The following is a 20429-nucleotide window of genomic DNA, read 5'->3' as shown; positions in this document are numbered from 1 at the left end:
AGGTTTACCTGAGGATCAGACACATATAGCGTAATATCATCCACGTACAGCGAGATGGACAGCGCCCTTGACGAGAAGCCAATGCCCCTGGCCGCATGATGCTGTCTGATGCGGGCAGCCAAAGGCTCTGTGGCGATGGCAAAGAGCAGGGGCGACAGGGGGCAGCCCTGTCTCGTACCCCTCCGCACGGCAAATGGTGCAGAGACGAGCCCGTTCACTCTCACCCTAGCAGTGATGCCGGTATAAAGCAGTCTAATGTATCTGATAAAGGCCTCACTCACACCCATGCGCTGCAGCAGAGGAAACGGGAACCCCCACTCCAGGGAGTCGAACGCTTTGGTGGCGTCTAAGAGTACCGCCGCAGCCTTAACATGTGGGGCCAAATAGTGCAGCACCCCGAAAAGGGTGCGGAGGTTGTGGGATGTCGAGCGGCCCGGCACAAAGCCCGACTGATCCGGGCGGATAATGAGGGGCAACACCGGCTGCAGCCGAGTCGCGAGCATTTTTGCAAAGATCTTTGCGTCGGTATTAATTAAAGATAATGGCCTGTAGGAGTCGCATTGCTGGACATCCTTGTCCGGTTTTAGGAGGGTAATGATGACAGCCTCTCTCATGGATTCTGGGAGTATACCCGTCTCGACCGCCTCAGCATACACTGCCAACAGTCGGGGGGCCAGGAGATCTGCATATTCCTTGTAAAACTGTGCCGGGAGGCCGTCTGGTCCCGGTGCTTTGCCGGCTGCCAATGATCCTATTGCCTCCCGCACATCTTCTGCCGCAAAGGGCCCATCGAAGTAACCTTTTTGGTGCGCATTGAACCATATAAGTTGTATCGTGTCAAAATATTCAGACAGCTCCGCCTGTGGGTGGGCTGCCCGAGCCTTGTACAAGTCCATGTAAAAGGTCCGAAAGGTATCAAGTATTTCCGGTTTCACCTCCCTCTGTCATCACTGAGGAAACAAAGGGAGAGGGTCGTTGTGAACGCAGCAGGAGGGCGAGCGTTCTGCCTGGGCGATCCCCCCTCCCCATATCTGCGGGCCACAGCATGCTTAGTCAGGAACTTAAGCTCCCTATCAGCTTCTGTCTGATATTCTGTTAGCGTGGTGCGAGTTTCAGCCAAGGTGGCAGTCGAGGGGTCAGAGCAGTACTTCACCTCCAGAGAATGCAGGCGATCCTCCAATTTACCTAGCGCACCCCTGATAGTCTTTAGGACTTTGGCCTGTCCCGCAATGCAGTGGCCCCTGATCACCACCTTAAACGCGTCCCACAAGGTGCCCAACGATGACACGGAACCCGCATTGTGCTCAAAGTAGTCGAGTATGTGCTGATGGATATCCTCACGAAACACCTGATCTGACAGGGCCTGCGCAGGCAATCGCCACATGAAGGGTGTAATGTATGGCTTGGGGACAGTCAGAGTCAGTTCAACAGGTGAGTGGTCTGAGAGGGTGCGCGCCTTGTGGGTGACTGCAGACACCCAGGCATGGACCTGTGGGGTCAAGAGCCAGAAGTCCAAGCGGGACCAGGCTCCTCTGTGCGGGGTGAAGCAGGTGCCTTCTCTAACCGCGGGATGTAATACGCGCCACGAGTCCTGTAGATTATAATCAGCCATTAGGCCGCGTATAAGATCTGCAGCTTGCGGGTGATGCGCGCGAGCAGCCCCTTCCCTATCTAGCTCCGGTGACAGCACGGCATTGAAATCTCCTCCCCACATGTATGCCCCTCCGCCCAGTGATTGTGCCAGGTGCCAGACGTGACGAAAAAACCCAGGGTCATCCGAGTTTGGGCCATATGTATTAACTAATGTGATCTGCATGTGAAATAGCTTCCCTAGCAGTATTATGTAGCGCCCCTCAGAGTCGGCGTGTACCTTAAATGTTTGCCAGGGAAGGCCTTTACAGAGAAGAATAGCCACTCCCCGAGAGTAATTGGAGCAGCCGGAGGAGTGTATCTCGCCCCATCGAGCACATCTAAGTTTGTCCCCAGCGTTGCGAGTCAAATGCGTTTCCTGTAGGAAACATATGTCGATTTGGTGTCTTGTCAAATGAGCATGGGTCAGGCGTATCTTGCGGTGATCGTTAAGACCACGGATATTCCATGTAAGGCAGCGCAGCGCGGTCAGGGAGGCTTATATGCGTGTGTCCTATGTAATGGCGAAGTCATCAATGGCCCCCGTTCCAGGGCCCACAGGGGGATCCCCCGCTGCACATTTCCCCGGTTCCACAACCATACAAATTCGGCCCGTGGCAAGGCCGCATCATCATTTAGTGGTGTTGTAAAAAAAAGCAGTGTAATAAAACCAACCAACAATAACCACAAGCCCCCTCCACCCACTCCAACCCCCCAATCAGGTTGAGATACCTTCCCCTCCCCCCCCCCCCCCCCGCCACCCCTCCCAACAGTAACTGTCCTGCAATAGTATCTCGGGAATCATCCCACAGGGGCGTGGGGTCACCGGCTAACTCCCCCGTCTAAAATCGACAGGGTGGCCGAACTGTTCTGCCTTCTACTCACGCAGTATATCAACTTACAGCTAGGAAGGCCCTGCATTTCTCCCCTTACAGTGTTCTGCAGGGTATCAGCAAAGTTAACCGTGTTAAAGCTGACCATTCCCACAGCTCCGGGACAGGGCTATCGTTCCCACAGGCCCCAGGGACCCCCATAGGTGGTTACAGGCCGTGTAGCCGACAGTCACGGTGTCCGGCGTCACAGCACGTCTCAAGGTGTTACTTTGCTGCGTTATTCAGTGTCACTTAACTGGCCCATCGGTGGAGAATCTTGCTTATCTTGCCGCTCTCGCTGCGACCGTTCCGCCTGTCTCGCAAATTTGAGCGCATCCGCCGCCGCTGTGAAGACCATTTGCTTCCCTTTATGGTGTATCCGTAACTTGGCCGGGTATAGCATGGCATACTTAGTCCCCACCTTCTGGAAGATTTTTTTTTGCCGGCACGAATTCTCGCCTCGCAGCCTGCACAGCCTGCGTAAAATCTGGAAATAAGGAGATGGCCATATTTTGGAAAGTGAGCTCACCTTTTTCACGTGCCAACCGCAGGATAGTATCCCTGTCTCGGTAATTTAGAACACGGGCCAGGATCGGACGTGGCGGAGCTCCCGGCACAGGTCGCGGCCCCAACGTGCGGTGTGCACGCTCGATCAAGAACATGGCCGACAGATCCTCCCCAAACCGGTCGCGGAACATCCCCTCAACGAATTGTTCCATATTGCCAATGTTTGTGGATTCCGCAATACCAATAATTCGTACGTTGTTTCTGCGGGAGCGGGCTTCCAAATCTTCATTGCGCCCTCGTATCACCTCCAGGACCCTGTCCATGCGAAGTAATTTCTCCTGGGTGTCTCTGTGGCCCTCTTCGCAGTCGGCTATCCGCGTTTCCACCGCCGCGAGACGCTCCTCGTGCCGGTCGACCTTATGTGATATGCCATCAAGCCGCTGGGCCATTGAGTCGAGTTTGCCGTCGATTTCCTTGAGGCAGCACTTAAGGTCGCGGAACATGCTCTTGACATCATCCTCCGGCGTTGAGTCCAACTGCGTTTCGGGGACCGCAGTCTGCGACGTCGGCACCGCCTCGGCGCCGCGTGAAGCCTGCCTCTCAAAGTGGAGCTTCCACTGCTTGGTGTCAGACTTCCCATGGCGTCTCTGAAGGGCCACCACACACCGGCACCGGCTGAGGGAGGCAGCAGGCACACCGCTGGTCACAGGACTCGCCAAGCGCAAGGATCGCGCAGGCCAGATGGTCGCAGCACCAGGCGGCCTCACACTCCGCCCATGCCCCGCGGAGAACCCCGCAGACCTACGGAGTTTAGGGCATGGAGTCCAAAGGCCAGATAGCCGGATGTCATTCGTTGCAGGTAGGGTTCGGGCCGCGCTCACCAGGCGCCGCAGCCCCTGTCCCTCGCCGTCTCACGTCAGCAGGAGCACCGGTACCTGGCAGCAGCGCAGAGCTCGGCCACGCCGGCAGGGCCCAGGCAGCCCGCACATCAGCTCCGCAGCCGTCTCGCACCAGCCCTACAGCGGAGGTTGTCAGCCGCACAGCAGGGTCCCGCCGCCGTCATCTGGGTGTCAATCGCGGGGCGTCACACGCTCCACCAGTGTCATCGACAGCCTCCACGCGTCCGACGGGCCACGGCCCGCGACCAGGGCCTCGCGTAGCAGAGGACGCCGCTCAGTGCGGCTCCTCCCAGCCGCCGGATCAGCTAGGGTATGTAGCACCTGATCCCCGCTGCCGATTTCGGCCGCAGCAGCACCGCCAGATTCCTCTTCGTCTGGGCACCTCCCGCCGTATCTTCCCTGCACAAATATCAAGGCAGAGACCGGATGGGCTGACGGATTAGTTGTCCGGCCGGCAGAGCCCCGTTACACGGCGGCCATCTTGCAGCCCGGCTCGGCCACGCCCCATGGCACTTGCATACTTTGGGTGATCCAGTCTGTATCCTAAAACATTTAGTAGTTCGGGCTGTTTCAGCCTCACAAAATATGGGTTCTCTACCTAAAGTTCCATTGAGTAGAGATTCTACGAGGCAAGATTTATGTGGCAAACATATTTTTCCTTTACTAGTTCTGCTGTGAGGTCCGCTAACACGTCTTGTGTTCTTGGGCCTTTCTGTCACGCTTTGTGGGGATTCCATGCAGACTTGCCAACGCTACCGGATAACCTCAAATCTAATCTTGAACTGCTGATTCTGGATGGACAGCAGGCAGCCAAGCTATTATTAGATGTGGCATGGATACTACTGATTCAGTAGGACGGGCCATGGCCTCCTGTGTAGCAATACAGCGTTGCTTGGTTGTAAACGTCAAGATTTTCAGAAACTGCCCAGGCTGTTTTGGTCATTATGCCCTTTGATTGCACCCATCTTATGGGTGCCCAGGCAGACTCAAATATATGGCGTTTCCATGACAAACAAGGTGAAACCGTCTTAGTTTCTCTTTTTCTTATTATATACCTATTTGTTTTTTTCCGTATATGAGGGTTGTATGGGGAATATTAATCTTTTGGTTTTTGCACAGCGGGCCAGGTTATGGCAGTAGCAGGGTGGTATACGTTTCGTCCGTTAGTGACACCTGATGTGATGTTTCTGTGGTTAGCAGATATTATTGTTTCAATACTGTCTTTGACGGGTTATGTGGTAGAAGGATACCTATCGCATAGGTTTTCCTTTCCCTTTTTTCCTCTGATGATAGACTTCAGACTCGAGGGTATTTGCTTCCAATGTTTCTTCCGGTTAGGAAGATTACCTATGCCTTATGCTTCTTTGGAAGCAGTTCGGTATGCTGGTATGCATTATTTTTTATTTTTAGTATCTCTTATATTAACATCTTGTTTATGCCTATGGGAGACCTTTTTTTTACAGAGAGTTTGCTTATTATTTACACCTACTCTGAATTACGACGTTAGTGCAATTTTGGGTCTGTTTTGACTAAGATATCCACTAGGACAGTCTTGTTTGATCAGTCCTTCATTTGATTGCAGTCCTTTCTGCTAGTTTTGGCGGGGTGCACTTTGCTTTGAATTCAGGGGGTGCACGGATTGCTTTTGCAATAGGTGAGTTTTGTGAAGGTTATGCTACCGTATGTGTGGCTTATGCCAACTTTACCACAGTGTGTGTTCCATGCCTGCACATGGTGTTTTGTCCCTTGAGATGTATTTGTCTTTTTTGTAGACTTTTCATATGGTGGGTTCAAGGGCTCTATTTTGTCTTCTTCTAAATGATTGTGTTACTAGTGCTTACCTCTATTATGGAGGTTCTATGGCCTTCTTTCATTCTTAGAACATGGTTGTTCTGTGATCACTGCTTGTTATGTTATCTGGAATTCAGTGTCAGAATATTTTGACCCTAGGGGGATTCGCTTTTACGGCCATGTCCTCATTTTCTGGGAGGGATTCTTCTTATCTTAAAGAGAATCTTCACTTTTATGGTTCTTCTCTTTCTTAAGAACATTCTGAGTTTTCCTTTTCATAGACTATGATATGCTAGTGTAGTTGCACTTTTCATATCGGATGGTTGGATTTCCTCCGTCTCCTTGGGGACATTTTCTTTCTCTAATCAACAATTGGTAAGATTTTGGTTCCATTCAATATTTCTTGTGGTTCTATATTCCAACTGGATATCTTCTTTGGACATTTCCATGGGTTGGGTTGTCTTCATTTTGACCTATTAGACCAAGTGTGGTTGTAAATGTTTGCTATTGACAAGGTTTAATTTTCCTGTTCTTTTCATTTAGGCTGATGATAGTAACAGCCTCTCAGGATGTTTTTGAGCAGTTGGCGTTATCTTAAAGTCAAGTCTCACAGGGCATATGGCGTACACACGAGTATTGTATCTTCGATGTGCATATTTAGTTATAGCTTTGCTATATACAATAGGACAGGATATGTAATATATTTTAGCAAATTTTACCATGAGTTGCAGTTTACTTTTCTCTTCACTGTATTGTTATCTTTCACTGTATTTCATATCCTGTAGATAGATATGTATATATTTGTGTGGGTGTATATATATTTGTGTGTGTATATGTGTGTATATGTATATATAATATATTCACTGAAAAAACCATAGGTTTCACACACGTTATAGTTAGGAATTAGCATTTAAAAAACCTTGCAAATTCACTTAAAGAACCATAGGTTTCACACAAGTTATAGTTAGCTGTACATTTCACTCGTAAAAAACCAATGAAATTCCACGTTATAGTTAGATCAGGCAACTATAACTTGCGCGCCCACAATAAACTGCTGATGACGTCACATATTACATCACTCATGACATGGTCAGTGACATCACTGATGACATCAATGATGACATCTGAAATGACACATTGTGGATTGCGGTCGCGCAAGTTATAGTTACCTGATCTAACTATAACGTGGAATTTCATTGGTTTTTTACGAGTGAAATGTACAGCTAACTATAACTTGTGTGAAACCTATGGTTTTTTAAGTGAATTTGCAAGGTTTTTTAAATGCTAATTCCTAACTATAACGTGTGTGAAACCTATGGTTTTTTCAGTGAATTTGTACGGTTTTTTAAATGCTAAGTTATGTATTTATTTTTAAAAAAAATTTCTGGTTTTTCACCGTGCACACACCCTGCGCGCACGGTGCGCTTCGCGCACGGAGCGCGCTTACAGATAAATATATTGATTTAAATGCGATTTTCTCAGGACCTACTGAACAGATTTACACCAGACCTGCAAAAGGCACATCCCTGACCTGAGGACTACCTCTCTGCCCAATTTCAATTAATTCTGTTCAGCCGTTCGGGCTGTAGCTCGGACTAAAGGTCCTATGGGAAAATGCATGGGGAAAACGCGTTTTGGGACCCCCCTTCTTTCTCAGCCCCCGCTTGACGAATCCCCCGAGACTTTCAGGGTAGGAGCGTAGCGTAGCGCCCCACCTATTTTAAAAAAAATTCGCGAGGATTCGTCAACTGGCGCCAAAGTTATTCCAAATAGAATGTTGCGGATTTCCTATGGAAACACGGTCCTAACTATAACTATCTACTGGTGACCGCCAGTAGATTATATATATATATATATATATTTTGTATAATTTGTGTATATGTATTAGGAGTATGGGTGTGTGTATATATATATATATATATATATATATATATATATATATAATTACCTACTGGCGGTCGCCAGTAGGTAGTTATAGTTAGGACCCTGTTTCCATAGGAAAACCGCAACATTCTATTTTGAATAACTTTGGCGCCGGTCGACGAATCCTCGCGAAATTTTCAAAATAGGTGGGGCGCTACGCTCCGCTCCTACCCTGAAAGTCTCGGGGGGATTCGTCAAGCGGGGGCTGAGATAAAAGGGGGGTCCCAAAACACGTTTTTCCCATGCATTTTTCCATAGGACCTTTAGACACAGCTACAGCCCGAACGGCTGAACAGAGTTCCTTGAAATTTGGCAGAGAGGTAGTCTACAGGTCAAGGAAGTGCCTTTTGTAGGTTTGGTGTAAATCTGTTCAGTAGATTCTGAGAAAATAGCCTTTAAATCAATATATATGTATCTGAGCCAGCTTACGGTGCGCTTACGGTGCGCTTACCATACGCGTACGGTGACGTGCGCGAGCGCGATTCTGATTGGCTGTTCGATCTAAGTAAACATTCGAATCGGTCGAAACCAGGAAGCGGCGGCCGCCATTTTCTCTCTCGCACTCTGAGTGGGGCAGCAAAAACAAAGACAAAAAACATCTAAAGGGGCAGTATATTGAGTTCCTAACCACCCAGCAGTGATGTAGGGGTCCCCAAACAACCCCCAAATCCCCCCCCAAAATTTTTTTTTTTTCGAAAAATCACCGATTACGCTTACCGTACGCGTACGGTAAAAATTATTTAAAAAAAAAATATTAACCACACTTGCCCCACCCCGTGTGCAAAAGGTGCAATTACTAAGAAATACATTTCACAACGATGCGCATAATATGTCCCCCATGTGCGCACGGTGCGCGAAGCGTATCGTGCGTACATGGCCCATCCCGCGTAACGTGGGCACGCGGTGCGCACAGCGCACCGCGTGACCACCGTGCGTGCACGGCACTAACTGCGTAAAATGGGCACGCGGTGCGCGAAGCGCACCACGTGCTCACTGTGCGCGCACGGTGCGCGAAGCGCACCGTGCGCGCACGGAACGAACTGCGTTAACTGGGCGCGCACGCCACGAACGGCGTAAAGTAACTTAGCATTTAAAAAACCGTACAAATTCACTGAAAAAACCATAGGTTTCACACACGTTATAGTTAGGAATTAGCATTTAAAAAACCTTGCAAATTCACTGAAAAAACCATAGGTTTCACACATGTTATAGTTAGCTGTACATTTCACTCATAAAAAACCAATGAAATTCCCCCGTTATAGTTAGTGCAGGCAACTATAACTCACGCGACCGCAATCCTCTGCTGATGACATATGTGTCTTTATGAAAAAAAAATATTTGTAATATATGGATAGCTAAAATTTAATGGAAGAAGACATGGGCAAATAAGTGTCTAAATACAGTATTAGCATCAGCAGAGGATTGCGGTCGCGTGAGTTATAGTTGCCTGCACTAACTATAACGGGGGAATTTCATTGGTTTTTTATGAGTGAAACGTACAGCTAACTATAACATGTGTGAAACCTATGGTTTTTTCAGTGAATATATATATATATATATATATATATAAATAATAATAATTGTGTGGAAGAGGACAAAAGAGGAGACAAAAATGATAAATTTGAAATGGGAGAGAGAAAAAATGGAAAAAAGACAAAAGGAAACAGACAACTGGTGTGGACATATATATGCACTCGCATAGATAGTATTTTTTCTATGTTTATTGATTGTGTTTTATCACGTGGTGTAAGCATTACATAAAAAATGGCGTTTCTTACTTGCTGGCTATGTGAACAAGGGCAAGTGGTGCCCGAAACGCGTCATCAGGAAACAGCAATAAACATCAATTTTTGCCCGAAACTTTGGTGGTTCGTGTATCCTTTGTGGAGGAGGAAGCGTTGACTACGCGGTCAGCTGACGAAGGATTATCGGTGATTTCTATACCGATTTGCGGAAGGTGGTTGCTTCCGTGACAAACCCACTCCCTTTCCAGTGGCTGCCGCCCTCAACCAGTGGAGGTGTGTTTTCGAAAAGGAAATATTTGGCGACAACCCCCTTGGCAGCTGGAAAGGCTCGTGTTTGACGGTCGGAACTCGGACAAGGTGTTCGGAGCAGTCATCGGTTTCGAAACGGCAACAAGCGTATCAGTGAATGCACAGGTGGGGAGGAGCAAAAGGCAGTGAACGGCGGGCGGAACAAGCTTACGCCGCAAAGACATTACAATATTTTGTCTGTTCCTTTAAACATGTCAGCGGAGGTGGTCCGAAACAGAGAGGCTGCTGCTGAAGAGGTGTTCAATGATTCGCCTAATATAACAACGGAACGAGAAGGTACGAAAAGTACAGGCTCTAATAAAGAAATGGATGCAAAAAATCTATTAAAGAGACTGGAAAAATGCATGAAATCAGAAACCACCAAATGGTGGGAGCATAAATCCCTTACAAAATACATTGAAGTAGGGCGTATTCCAAGGGGTTTACGTATCCTTTTAGCCCCTAGCTTTGACAGTGCCAACACCAATATGTTGAGAGAATGGGGGGAGAGCAATTTGGCTGCATCAATGAATTTAGTACATATCTTGGTCAAATATGCGGAGATAGATCGGCAAAAATTATTAGAAGAAATTGCACAAATCAATGAGTCTCTGGCAAAATTAGAACCAAGTGATTTCATCACCAAGACCAAACAAGATATTCAAGACAGACTAATAAAGCAAGAGGAGAAAATTAAAAATCGAAAAGCGCATACATTTTTGCTGGACATAAGCGACTATGAAGAAGGTCGCATTTTCACATTTGCGCGCAAGTATGAAAATGCAAAAAAAGTAATATTCACCAAGGGACCTCAAAGTGTGAAATCTCCTCAAGCTACAGGAAATATGATGACCGCAAATGCGACACTGGAAAGCGATTCTTTGACCAGTGAGATCTCATCAGATAATGATAGCACAAGTGTAGACATGAATGGACAAAAAAAGAAGATCCTAAATTTAGGAGAGGAGATGGATTTTTTAGCATTCGACCAGCGCCAAACCCTGAGGCCGCGGAATCAAAACAGCATATCAGAACAAGGAACAACATGCGGAGAAGGGAGAGGCGCAAGAAACGAAAGAGCGCCTGTGAGAAAACCATATTGGCGCAAAAGATAAATACAAATAAAAACAACAATACCATCGTCAACCTCTCCACTTTTACACTTTCACAAGCAGAAGAACAACTGCTTAGCTTGGGACTATCTTTTTGCCCGGTAAGTGATTTTAATTACTCCCAAACCAGGGTGGATGTTTTCTGTTTCATAAGAAAATTAAAACTCAGAAAGTTTTTTGCTATCAAAGAAGGACTAAAAGAGATGCAGATTACAAATGTGGCCAATAGTAACAGCAAAAGTGGGCCCGATATGGAGTTGGAGGCCTCAGATGAAACTATTGTGCGGGATTTGCAACATTTGGGCAATGAAGGTATAGAGTCAGAAGGAGAATTATGCTCCACGCAGGAAGGGCTGCACATGGAAAATATTACTCAATTGGGAGCTGGAATTAGTCCCTTCAAATCAAAATTCATACCTATTATGCCTAAAGACGCAATAGACATCTATCATGAGGTAATTGTTGAAGACATTAAAAAGTTGTACCACCACACAAAACATAAAAAACGATATAAAAGTAAAAAAGAAATGGACTATGCCAAGTTGATCAAAAGGTTAAGTAGCAAACAGGAAATTATTGTGACCAAATCAGGCAAAGGAGGCAACATGGTGATTTGGCCCCAAAAAGATTATATTCTAGAAGCAAACAGACATTTGCAAGATACGGAATGTTACGAAAAGTCATCTTTTACGAAATATAATACAGCTAAACAAAATCTGAAACAAGAACTTATGGCTTGGAAAAGAGAAGGGGTTATATCAATGGTAGAGTTTAAATTTATGAACATAGAACATCCAGTCATACCTAAACTCTATTTTATCCCCAAAATCCACAAAAAAACCCTACCGGTTCCGGGTAGGCCGATTATATTGGCTATTAATAGTGTGGGCGAAACAGTCACACAATATGTGGACTTTTTTCTACAAGATTTTGTGAAGAAATTACCTACCTACATAAAGGACACTGGTGACTTTTTAAGGAAAGTACAAGGTATCACATGGACAGATAATTTATTATTTATTACATTGGACATTGAATCCTTGTACACCAGCATAGAGCACACTATTGGTCTAAAAGCCATTGAGTATTTCTTAGACTCGAGGCCAATAGAATTTTACCAACATAACAAAATGCTCCTTAATTTAATATCATGGTGTTTGCATAACACTTATTTTTTATTTTGCAATGACATTTTTTTTTTTACAGAAAAGAGGCGTGGCGATGGGGGCTTGCTTCTCCCCCAGCTATGCATGTCTTCATGTAGGCTGGTGGGAGGAGCAGGTCCTCAAAATTACACATGCTACAGCTTTTAAGAAACATTTTTTGCATTGGTTAAGATATATCGATGACGTTTTTATTGTGTGGCAAGGCAGCGAATCAAGTGCATCTGAGTTTATTAAACAGATCAATAACAATGCTGCAAATCTTAAATTTACTTCTAATATCAGTAAGAACAGCATAGATTTTTTTAGATGTCAAGGTCTACCATAATGAGGAGAAATTATGTACCACTCTATACAGAAAGGAAACTGCTGGAAATTTAACGTTGCATTCCAAAAGTGCCCATCCGAAACACATGATTGATAATATCCCATATGGTGAATTCCTGCGTCTTAAAAGAATATGTAATAACAATACAGATCTTGGGTCTGTCTCGTCGGCCATCTCCCTGTGGGAGGCTTTCAAGACAGTGCTTAGAGGGGAGGCCCTCTCCTTTATTTCCCATGCCCGGAGGCGCGCACAGGAGGAGGTGACCCGGGTGGAGGCCGAAATTACTGAACTGGAGGGTGATCTGGGGAGTGGGGTGACTGACGCTGCGCTGCACGTTCTACACCTTAAGCAGGCGGCCTATAGGTCCCTCGTCACGGAGGCGGCCAGGGGCCTCAGCAGAGAGCAACAGGGGCGATTGTATGATGTGGGTGATAAGGCTGGCAAGTTGATTGCGTGGTTGGATAAGAAGGAGAGAGCTAGTCGTGTGGTCCCGCTGATTGAGAGAATGGATGGTGTACGTGTTGCGGAGCCGGAAGGCATTGTCTCTTGCTTCGCAGATTATTTCCGCGAGGTATATTCCCCGGTTTCTCCCTGCCCGGAGGAGGATTCCCATGCCCTGCTGCGTGACATCGTGCTGCCCTCCCTCTCAATGGAGGACAGGGAGTTGATGGATGCCGCCCCCACCTCGGACGAAATTGCCCTCGCCATCCGCTCGGTCGCTTCTGGCAAGGCCATGGGCCCGAACGGCATTCCTATCGAGTTGTATAAACTGCGACCGGATGTACTGGCACCCCATCTCCGCGCAATGTTCCTTGCGGCCCACTCGCGGGGCTCCCTCCCGCCGGACCAGCGTCTGGCTACCATCGTGGTTATCCACAAGGAGGGGAGACCGCGAGACCGGGTCACATCCTACCGGCCTATCTCGCTCTTGAACGCGGAGCCTAAAATCCTCGCCAAGGTGCTCGCCAACCGGCTGGTCGGCGTGGTGGGCGATTTGGTCCACCAAGACCAGTCCGGCTTTATTCCCCATCGCAATACGGCCCTTAATCTGCGGCGCTTGCACGGGGTGCTCGCGCGTGTTCCGTTCGTGCGGGAGCCGGCCATCTTGGCGTCCTTGGACGCCACCATGGCGTTCGACACGCTCGAATGGCCCTACATCTGGGCGATGCTGGCGAAATTTGGATTTGGCCCGGGATTCATCAGTTGGGTCAAATTGTTGTACTCGGACCCATTGGCACAGGTGGTGGTGAATGGTCGAGTCTCGGCCCCATTCGTGCTGGGACGGGGCACGCGACAGGGTTGTCCCCTGTCGCCGCTCCTTTTTGCACTGGCCTTGGAACCCCTGGCGGAGTGGCTGCGGTGGCACCCTTCTATCCGTGGTCTCCGTTGGACCCCCGAGTATGAGGACCGCGTGTCCCTCTACGCTGACGATATCCTTTTGTACTTAGCCTCCCCGCGCAAGTCACTGATTGTCCTGGTCGATGTTTTGCGCTCCTTTGGCCGTAATTCAGGCCTTGTCATCAACTGGGCTAAATCCTGTGTCTATGTGCTTTCCGGGGAGGCTCCTGTCCTCCCTCGGGGTTGTCCGATCCAGATTGCCTCGCAGGGATTTCGATACCTGGGGGTCTATATTACGCTGGACCCGGTGGCCCGCTACGAGCGAAATTTGCTTCCCCCCCCTCCAGCGCTTGAAGGAGGACGTCGCGCGCTGGCGGCGCTTGCCGCTCTCGCCGCTCGGCCGGGCGGCATTGTTCAAGATGATGTCATTGCCGCGCTTTCTGTACGCTCTCCAGAACACTATGGACTTGGTTCCGGCGCGCTACTTCCGTGAGGTGGAAAGCTTGCAGCGCCGTCTGTTTTGGGACGGGAGGCCGCGTATAGCTCTGGCAAAATTGACGCTCCCGTGGTACGACGGAGGGATTGCCCTCCCGGATATTAAGCGGTATTACTGGGCCTCCCAGTTAGCTGCAATTAATCACGGTTTCTATGGGCCCGCCCTAAACCCGGCATTTGAAATGGACAAAATGCTCCTGCCCGGTGGCGACTACAATCGAGCGCTCTACACTAGCGTGCCCGATTCCCGCTTGACGGGACCCACGCGTGTCATGGTGCGAGTATGGCACGCGGCTAATGCAGCTATGGGATGGAAGGACCGTTTGACCCGAGCGTCACCGTTGTATGCGTCGGAGAGGCTGGGCTCTTTGTGGACCTCGAAGGGCTTCGAGAGGTGGGACATGATAGGCATCAGTACAGTGGGAGATCTCTGGACGAGGGGAGGATTCAAAACATTCGAGACGCTGCAGGCGGAGTTTCAGCTGCAGGGCAGTGAATACTTTCGCTACCTGCAGATCCGTCACGCACTGGGTTCTGTCTTCCCAGACGTGGCCTCCATCCCGGAGTCCCCCCCCCCCTGGAGGATAGAGTGCTAGATGGCCACGTTCCGGACAGCACGATCTCCCTCATTTACAAGAAATTGATAAATGACCGCTCGGGCTTACTGACTGGCCTCCGCGAGGCTTGGGTTGCCGATGGGCTGGAGTTGGACGACGAGGACTGGATTTCCGCGGTGGCCTCTCCGAAGGAGGTGGCCATCCCGGCTCGCCTTCGCTTCGTCCAGCTTAAGATACTCCACCAGGTGTATATGACGGGGCCAAGGCTTCTGCGTATGGGCTATGCCGAGGATGGATTGTGTAAGCGTGGGTGTGGTGCTTTGGCGACTTTTTTGCACATTCTGTGGGAATGTCCGAGGGTGGAGCGATTCTGGCGTGGTGTGCATGAGGTCCTGCGAGCGGTTACGCATGTCGCGCTGTTGCCTGAAGCGAGGAGATGCTTGCTGAATGTGTGGGAACCGACCGATTACTCGGTTCCGCAGACGCGATGGGTGACTCTGGGATATATGATAGCTAAACGTGACATTGCTCAACTGTGGGGATCCCAGAGGCCCCCGGCGGTGTCAGCCTGGAAAGAACACATGGATTGGTGCATGTTCCGAGAAAAGGTGGTGTATGTGGCGCGGTGTAAGCCTGGGGCATGGGTGAAGATATGGGGCCCCTGGAACGCCTACCGCGGGGGTATTTGCGAGCCGCCGTTGTTGCCTCCCACTTCACCAGCTCCATCCCCCTAGTTGACCCCCTCCCTCAGCCCCGGGCACATTGTTCTCCCAGTCCCGGATCTGTTTCCCTTCCCCTCTCTGGATTTCTTTGGATGGTTGGGGTCCCCCACTGGAGGAGCACGTGTCGTCATTTTCGATCGCGGGTTGCCTTGCGGGTGTGGTTTTATGTTGTTGTGTTGTATAAAACGAAACCGTATTGTGGGCTCAGTCATGTGGCCCACGTTGTTGATACCTCCTGCTTTATTGTCTCTGCAAAGTCAGGTGCCTTATTGTATGTATGTCATTTGCTTCTGTCACTTTAGCGGCCGGCCGGAAGGTTGTAGGCCCATACTTGTATATATTTGAGATTGCAATAAACGGTTTCAAAAAAAAAAAAAAAAAAAAAAAAAACAATACAGATCTTAACAGATGCACTGAAGAAGCATATCAAAGATTTAGAGAAAGGGCCTACAGTGAGAAGACCCTTAAAACAGCAATGAACAAAGCCAAGGAGCGATCCAGGGAGTCCCTACTCACTAACACAGAAGACAAGCCAATTAATGACAACTCAGCCCCAAGATTGATTACTGCGTTCAGTAAACAAGAAAGAAAGGTACGCGCCATTGTCAAACGTCACTGGCCAATTGTTTTAACAGATGGTGTACTATCCACAAGATTACCATTGGAACCCACTGTCACCTATAGAAAGGGCATTTCAATGCGTGCACATATGGGGAAGGTTTGCCCGGAATTGGCGGCTGCTAAAACTTGGCTACAACCAAAAAATGGATTTACAAAATGTAGTACATGTAGGGCCTGTAAATTTGGGAAGAATACTACACACTACTTTTCTCCTTTCAGCCCTAAAGAGGTAGCCACCAGGGGGAACTTTTCATGCAGAACAGAATTTGCGGTGTATGTCCTGACATGCACCTGCGGGCTTCGATATGTGGGTAGTACCAAGCTGCAGGTGCATGTCAGGATATTACAGCATCTACGTGCAATAGTCAATAACGACCCCACATATCCGGTAGCACGGCATTTCAAACACACTCACAATAACGATCTCAGTTGTCTAAGCTACTTTGTGGCTGCTGCTATTTCAAAACCACGACGGGGGGGAGATCGTGAAAAGGCCCCAAGACAGTTGCAATCAAGAATGATTTTAGAACTTGATACCAAATTTCCCCATGGGTTGAATAACACAGAGGATCTGCACAACTTTTTATAAATTGAGGATTCTTTTATGATAAGGAGATTTTTTCTGAGACCTTTTTGAATATATAAACCTTCTTGATATTATTTTACACGTTTATTATTGGGCTTCCCTCTAGGCAGCGTTTTGCAAGGTGGGGAGGCAGCAGAGATTGGAAATTTATTTTTTCAGTCTCGGATGCACTCCATCAAGCATGGCCTTGTCTTAAAGAACGCTTTTAACACATTTTAGTGACTGGTTATGGTTCAAATTTTTTTTATAGTATTTGCACTGCCAGTATCTTGCACTTTAGTACGCACTTGACACTTTTGTTTGTATTTTTAGTCATCTCCCATTGTTCCTTATTTTTTTAGTATTATTTTTTATTGTAGTGTTTCCCTTTTATATAGGAGAGTTGGAGTAGGTTCTTGAATAGATATGTATTTAACTTGAATATTGGTAAAATATGTAAATGTAGGAAGACTTTTCTGCACATAGTTAATATGATTCAATTGTGATATTTTAATATATTTATATATATATTTATTTATTGATATCATATTTATATTCTTCAGTATTTTAGATACATATGAAAATTTCGAATGCAACACTGTATTTATACGGTTATCAATTAATCTGGGACCTATCACCTCTCTATGGACTATGATCTCTCTTTGGAGGATCACCAAGTATTTGGGAAACAAGACACAACCAGCACGGAATACAAAATAAATAATTGTGTGGAAGAGGACAAAAGAGGAGACAATAATGATAAATTTGAAATGGGAGAGAGAAAAAATGGAAAAAAGACAAAAAGAAACAAACAGACAAACTGGTGTGGACATATATATGCACTCGCATAGATAGTATTTTTTCTATGTTTATTGATTGTGTTTTATCACGTGGTGTAAGCATTACATAAAAAATGGCATTTCTTACTTGCTGGCTATGTGAACAAGGGCAAGTGGTGCCCGTAACGCGTCATCAGGAAACGGCAATAAACATCGATTTTTGCCTGAAACTTTGGTGGTTCGTGTATCCTTTGTGGCAGAGGAAGCGCTGACTACGCGGTCAGCTGACAAAGGATTATCGGTGATTTCTATATGTATATGTGTATATATATATGTGTATGTATGTATGTGTATATATATATATATATATATATATATATATATATATATATATATATATATATATCACTTAAAAAACCATAGGTTTCACACATGTTATAGTTATCTGGACATTTCACTCGTAAAAAACCAATGAAATTCCCCCGTTATAGTTAGTGCAGGCAAATATAACTCACACGACTGCAATCCTCTGCTGATGACGTCAGATATTACATCACTGTATTTAGATACTTATTTACCCATGTCTTCTTCCATTAATCTTTAGCTATACATATATTACAAATATTTATTTTTCATAAAGACACATATGTCATCAGTGATGTAATATCTGACGTCATCAGCAGAGGATTGCGGTCGCGTGAGTTATAGTTGCCTGCACTAACTATAACGGGGGAATTTCATTGTTTTTTTATGAGTGAAATGTCCAGCTAACTATAACATGTGTGAAACCTATGGTTTTTTAAGTGAATTTGCAAGGTTTTTTAAATGCTAATTCGTTACTATAACGTGTGTGAAACCCATGGTTTTTTCAGTGAATTTGTACGGTTTTTTAAATGCTAAGTTATGTATTTATTATTTTATTTTATTTTTTTCAGGTTTTTCACCGTGTGTGCACCGAGCACCCACGGTACGCCGTGCGCGCACCGTGTGCGCACCTCGCGATTTAAAAAAAAAAAAAAAAAAAAAAAAAAAGTTTTTTTCGCCCTTGGGGGTCCTTTTGTGACCCCCTGACCAAGGCAAGGGGGTCAGGAACTGTCCACTCTGCACCCTTTTCACGTTCTCCACCTTTTTTTTTCACCCCCTCAGACTGCGAGAGACAAAATGGCGGCCGACACTTCCTGGTTTCGACCGATTCGAATGTTTACCGACATCTAACAACCAATCAGAATTGCGCTCGCGCACGGCAGGGTGCGCGCACGGTGCGCGCGTATAGATATTGATATGCTTTTAAATGCTATTTTCTCAGGAAATACTGAACAGATTTACACCAGACCTGCAAAAGGCACTTCCTTGACCTTCTGGCTACCTCTCTGCCAAATTTCACGTAATTCTGTTCAGCCATTCAGGCTATAGCTGCGACTAAAGATCCTATGGAAAAATGCATGGGGAAAACGCGTTTTGGGACCCCCCCTTTTTCTCGGCCCCCGCTTGACGAATCACCCCGAGACTTTCAGGGTAGGAGCTGAACAGAGCGCCCCATTAGTTTTGAAAATTTCGCGAGGATTCGTCAACCGGCGCCAAAGTTATTCAAAATAGAATTTTGAGATTTCCTATGGAAACTAGGTTGTAACTATAACTATCTACTGGCGACCGCCAGTAGAATATCTATCTCTCTCTCTCTCTCTCTCTCTATCTCTCTCTATCTCTCTCTATCTCTCTATCTCCCCAGCCGGTGATTTTCACAATCCTTTATTTCAAAGAGAAACGGGCATTTCATTCCGATCTTTTACCATCCTTTTGCCTAATGCATTTCGAAGCTTCATGCTCCTTTCTCAAAGGCACCAGAACACACAAACGATTCGCGCTGCCACAGTTCCAACTTCATGCTTTCAAATTAATTAGGCCTCCGGTGTGCCTTCCTTATACGTCTCCCTGCAAAGCATTCCGGAACTTGTGGTACCATTTTAACGTTCAATTATTTCCCTCCAGTGGGTTTTGTGTGAATTCTGCATTTTAAAGGACACACAGTGCTTAGCTCTCCAGTGAGCCTCAGTATGAAAGTCCGGTTTCACAAAATTATTAAACCAGCTGTGCCGCCTTCAGATTCAGCAAAATTCCAAATGTTACGGTCCCATATTCAATATCAGGGTGGTGCGAATCCTCCACGGCTGGACCTGCCGTGTATTAATGTTTCCAAAGAATACCCTGCATTGAGGACGCACTATATATAGTTTGAGCTAAATAGATTTGGCCATTGATTGTTCATTATTTATGGCATATTCATATCTTGATAATTGCCATTTTTCCATCTCTCCAGGTTCTATGCCTTGTGGGTCCCTTGTAGTGGTAATTTTATCTAATGATGCTTTCTCCAAGGATAGACTTTGATTTGCATCAGTTTCTGTTATAGGATTGATCTTTCCAACTTTACGATGAATGTGTTTATTCATCCAAGTTCTAATGTACATGAGTTCTGGAACTTATATTTTTCTGGATTTTTGGGGCAGGTTCTTTTGAATACTTTCTTACTGGTGTAGGAAACTAGTTTACAGAGTCGTACGACACGGTCCCCAGGTGCGCAGAGGTACTGCTAAACAATTTCCCAGGTCCAGTGTTACGCCTAGGGAGAATTTAAAAGTTAAGGAATCTGCAGCTCGACTATGTCTCTACCATATTATGCGTTACCAAAGGCTTACTGGTGTAGGAAACTGTAGTTTACAGAGTCGTACGACACGGTCCCCAGGTGCGCAGAGGTACTGCTAAACAATTTCCCAGGTCCAGTGTGACGCCTAGGGAGAATTTAAAAGTTAAGGGATCTGCGGCTAGACTATTTCTCTACCATATTATGGTGCCGATTCCGATCCTGGAAAAACCGAGTACGAACCGTCGGTCGGAGCGTTTTCTCCGTCCGACTCGTACCCGGGGAAAAAAACCCTACAAACTTGCAAGTACGATTCGTACGGAAACACCATTTCCGTACGAGTCGGACAAAACACCGACCGACAGTAAAATACATACGAATGTGATCCGGGACACCGCGGACGTGACGTCCGGATGGAGTTAGGCATGTTTTTAGTACCAGCTAGTACGATTCG

At 46.7% G+C, this 20429-nt stretch overlaps 1 protein-coding gene across 1 annotated transcript in view; it reads left to right on the top strand.

Annotated features, from left to right (window-relative positions):
* Positions 1-20429, top strand: part of MTURN (maturin, neural progenitor differentiation regulator homolog) — a 116575-nt gene that overhangs the window by 53336 nt on the left and 42810 nt on the right. The gene's annotated exons all lie outside the window — the stretch shown is intronic.

This window comes from Triturus cristatus, chromosome 10 (genome assembly GCF_964204655.1).
Source record: "Triturus cristatus chromosome 10, aTriCri1.1, whole genome shotgun sequence".
Taxonomy (NCBI): Eukaryota; Metazoa; Chordata; class Amphibia; order Caudata; family Salamandridae; genus Triturus; species Triturus cristatus.
This window is presented reverse-complemented; position numbering and strand designations above follow the sequence as displayed.